Source organism: Pseudophryne corroboree, chromosome 2 (assembly GCF_028390025.1).
Source record: "Pseudophryne corroboree isolate aPseCor3 chromosome 2, aPseCor3.hap2, whole genome shotgun sequence".
Classification (NCBI taxonomy): Eukaryota; Metazoa; Chordata; class Amphibia; order Anura; family Myobatrachidae; genus Pseudophryne; species Pseudophryne corroboree.
Genome location: NC_086445.1, coordinates 442,613,125 through 442,617,989, shown reverse-complemented (window position 1 = coordinate 442,617,989; position 4,865 = coordinate 442,613,125). Strand labels below are relative to the sequence as shown.

Genomic DNA, 4,865 nt, shown 5'->3' with positions numbered 1-4,865 from the left:
GGGGTCACAGAAAGAGAAGGAGAGGTGGGCTGAGAAGGGGAGTGGAAAGGGGAGTGGGCCTGGGAAGCTGAGGGGGCCTGTGAAGCTGAGGGGGCCTGGGAAGCTGAGGGGGACTGGGAAGCTGAGGGGGATTGGGAAGCTGAGGGGGATTGGGAAGCTGAGGGGGATTGGGAAGTGGAGGGGGAGTGCGAAGGGGAGGGGGACTGGGAAGTGGAGGGGGAGTGAGAAGGGGAAGGGGGCTGAGAAGCTGCCTGATGTGGGCTCACTGGCTGTCTTTGCCGTTGTGGTCGTCCTATAATGATATTTGTTGGTAAATTTTATTTGCATGTTAAATTACATACTAAACATTTGTAAATTACACTGTTCTGTTCCATGTAAAAAAAACATTTTTTATTTTTTATTTTAACAAAACATTTTAAAATCCTCTTCATGTTGGCCCCAGCAACCAAAATGTTTCAAATACATTATTTGGACGCTCATTCCTTAATCTATTCCATTGAGTCATATTGATTGCTCTAGGCAACATCACCAGATCACTATTCAAGCCACCTTATTATATAGACACCACTGATCAAGTTTTTGGGTACAGTTTCCTGCCTGGGTATTAATTCTGTACAACATGCACTTGTTTGGTAACACTTTGACACAGTCAGTACTGTTTGCCCTAACCACACACACTGTCCTATTTTTATAAATTGGTCACTCAGTGTTGCTATTAGCCTACCACTTAGTGTAAATTTGCTATTTTTATGCTAATAATCTTATGTAATGTAACTTACTGCGTGCATGCATTTCCCTGATTTGCTGGCGAATCTCCGCCAACAGTTCTGGAGTCCTCCTGCGGAGATCACTCCATCTCCTCTCCAGCTGGATTATTGTCCGCCTGCTGCGGACGCGAGACCGCAGTAGGTGGCGGACCTCCGCGTAGGCCTCGCGCTTAACCCGATTTGGGCTGAAGCGCCCAACGCGGCCTACGCGGCGGTCCATCACCGCAACCAGGACGCGGAGCTCCCGCCTGGTGAAAGGTGCCGCACGCATCATGGCAATGGCGTTTTCCTTATTTGGGCATATATTTATAGTGTCTGTTAGCATGTGATTGGTCCAAAATCTATGCTGTCATTTCTAATAACTTTATTGATCTTTGCAATGCTGGGAAGAGCAGAGTGTTAAATCGCACGAGCGGAAATACGCAGTCGCAGAAGGAATAAAATTTAAAAAAATTAAAAAAAAAAGCCCAACACAAACACAGACACAGACACACACAGTTTTGTTTAAATTTCGAAACATATCTGTGTACTCACCACAGTTTGTGTGATCATTCAGCTGGACAGTCACAAAGTGGTCAACATTAATTTTCATTTGTTTGTGTGTTTGTTTCAAAAAACATGTTTTTAGGAAAGAAAACAAATAAGGACACTATTTAGCAACATAACATTATTATATTTGCAAATAACACATTGTAAGCTTAACCTGTTTACGGATATTTTTGATCAAAAATATTACAGATTCCCACACACCAAAATAAGTACACAATGACCTTACAATAGCTTTAAAAAATACAAAATTTCAAAATGAACATAAGCATACTGTGTTTTTTTTGTAAGAATAAAAAAAAAACTATACCTGAAATATTCTGCAACAATGCTTGCCCTGACTTGGCTCCCCCTCCGTGTAACACTCCCCCCACCGAAGTGTCGGACAACCCCTGGCTCCTCATCAGGCAATTCCTCTGTCTGAGGAAGCTCTACGCTACTCCTTACCGCGATGTTGTGTAGTATAGCGCACAGGACCACTAGTTTACTTGCCATCTCCGGCGAATACATGATGTCGCCACCAGTGCGGTGGAGCACACAAAACCGGCCTTTAAGGACCCCAATTGTGCGCTCCACCAGCTGCCTAGTGGCAGTAAGCGCGGAGTTAAATGCCATCTGTGGTCCTGGCCTGGGATTAGGGTAAGGAGTCATGAGCCAGGGGGTGCAAGGATATCCACGGTCTCCTGTTTGATGAGAATAAAAAATTAGAAAGAGTATATTTGGTAAAAAAAAGTAATTTTAGGCAAAAAATAGTGGGCCAACTCACCCAATAACCACATGTCTGCTCGTTGACTTGATCTTAATCTGTGCCATATCCCTGATTGTCTAATGACATACGCATCATGGGAGTTTCCGGGAAACTTTGCATTCAGGGAAAGGATCTGGAGGGATGGCCCACAAACAACCATTACATTCAGAGAATGAAACAGTTTCCTGTTTCTAAAAATTTCTTCATTATGTCTTGGTGGCTGAATAGCTACATGTGTGCCATCCACAACCCCAATAACATGTGGGAAGCGACTACCACCTTCCTCAAATTGCCGCTTCACCACATCTAGGGCACCAACATCCAAAGGCATAGCAATAAATTGCTTCACACGCTTTAGGAAAGCCTGGCAGACACGCCGCAGGACCTTACTGAACTGGCCCTGCGACATGCCAGCCAGGTCTCCAACCACATGCTGATAAGAGCCTGTAGCCAAAAAATGTAACACAGCAAGGAATTGTGTCAATGGTGGTATTGCTGTAGGATACCGAATTGAAGACTCCAGATCACTCTCTATTATGGAGAGAGTGTCTAGGATTAGATGTGGTGGCAGCCTGTATCTACGCACAACAACATCATCTGGCATCCCAAAAAGTAGGACACGGGGTTGGAAAATTGGTGGCCTAGCACGCCTCCGTTGCCTTGGTTGATGAGGAGCCGGTTGTGGTTGTGGGGCTGGCGGTTGGGGTGGGAGTGCTGCCGTGGGTTGGGGAGGTAGGGCTTCTGCTGCGATAAACACTGACATCACACACTTAAAAAAAATATAACAGATATGTTGAATAAGACAAAAGCAAAGCTCAAAAAATATACAACAAAACTTTTTTTTAAAAAGGGGGTGTCAACTTACTGCAGGAGCATAAGACATATTTTCTGTGTTCAATTCAGGATCAAAATGAAAATGAAAACAAAAAGGAAAAAAACAAATTAAAAGTTTGAAACCTACATATTTTAAAATCATTTTAATATAAAAAATAAAAAAAACAATACTCAGAGCATCAAACACATCACAAACACCTACGAAAAATTTAAGCAAAATAGGCTAAAAATAAATAACAAAACAACAACCAAAGTTATCCCTTTAGTAGCTAGTACAGGCAAGAACAGCACTACTTTGCACAACAATCCTTGAAATAAATTTAACATTTATTATCAAGATGGCAGACAAACATAAGCAAAACACTTTGAACAAACACAAACAGGCACCAACACAGGCCAAGGGCACTTACCTGCTCCAAAGAAAACAACAGGCAAATTCGAGTTATAGATCACACTCCTTGAAATCAACACAAAGGGGTTACTTCACCCAAAAAAAGACACCTACAAGAGAACAAAAATTACAGTAAAAACAACATAGAGACCATTCACACAAACAGGCACCAACACAGGCAAAGGGCACTTACCTGCTCCAAAGAAAACAACAGGCAAATTCGAGTTATAGATCACACTCCTTGAAATCAACACAAAGGGGTTACTTCACCCAAAAAAAAAAACCTACCAGAGAACAAAAATTACAGTAAAAACAACATAGTAACATTAGTCCACAAAACTGCAACAATGAAGCACAGGTTTAGTGTAAAAAATGGACAAACCAAATATATATGTGATAAAAAGAATTACAAATAATCCTCAAAAATAAAAAAAAATTTAAAAATTAGGAACAAGACGAATGCACGAATACTCACAAACGGATTTTCGCAAAAATGATGCTATGCCGTCTATATTCAAAACGCGAACAAACGGACAAATGTATGCTTGACAATTACTCACTCTGAAAAGCACAATAGCACCTTCACGCACAGCCCAACAAACTCCAAACTGACAAATACAAACTCCAAACTACCAACACTCACAGCGTGCAAAGTAGGCCCTTAAATAAGCAGTGCAATCATTACCAAGATTAACACTGTACACCTGTGTGAATGAACGCCCCGCACGTAGGTATAAATAAGCACACACCTCGGCGTACACACGTCATCGCAAACATGGCTTCTCGTGAGGAAATAGCAGCAGAGATGGCCAGCATTGCAGAGCAGCAGATGGCATTGGCGAAAAAACGCCTAGAGTGCCAGAAGCGGATGTTGGAATACGCCTCTGCGGATTGTGAAGAGGCAGGACCTAGTACTCTGCAAATGTCTGCTTCTGAGCCACAACAATTGAGTGGGGATACCCTGCCACACACACATACTGGACAAACTGAGGAGGAATCAGCATTAGCCACACAAACACAACAGACAGAAGCTGCTAGTGAGGAGGAAGATGGTGAGGAGCAGCAGGAAGAAACCTCACAGGCTACCTCCAGACGTAAGAAAAGACAGCCAGCATTCACTAAGAGGGAGTTGCGTGTCTTGGTCACGCAGGCCATGTCCAAAGTACATAGAGGCCCCAAAAACATGGGTGCTGCTACAAAAGATCGCATCTGGAGGGACATCACAAATTCTGTGAATGAAGTTGGCTCTGTCGTCAGAACATCGCAGGAAGTTAGACGACGGTAAGTGCATCTTGCCAGTCCTTTTTCTGTGCTAAGTTGTCTTAAAAATGTAGTGACATGTGATGTTATGTATAGCAAACAGAAGCCGAACATGTGTCCTAGATATTTACATACACAAATAATAATACTCTACTTTGCCCCTCTTTCACAATACATATGTAGGTGGGCCGACTTCAAATCCCGCCTGAAGGCAAAGAGGTCTGCGGAGTGGAATGCCTCAAGGGCTACAGGGGGAGGACCATCTGTCGCTGTGGAGTATACAGACTTGGAGGAGATGGCGATGGCCTGTGTCAGTTAT

General features: G+C 43.1%; 1 long non-coding RNA gene across 1 annotated transcript; it reads right to left on the bottom strand.

Annotated features, from left to right (window-relative positions):
- Window positions 1–205: 205 nt before the first annotated feature.
- On the bottom strand, window positions 206–1,798 carry LOC135050868 (uncharacterized). Its single transcript, XR_010241886.1, has 3 exons — window positions 1,624–1,798; window positions 1,302–1,323; window positions 206–292 (listed from the first exon to the last, which is right to left on the bottom strand). It is a non-coding gene; the product is annotated as an uncharacterized LOC135050868 (long non-coding RNA).
- Between the last annotated feature and the right edge of the window lie 3,067 nt (window positions 1,799–4,865).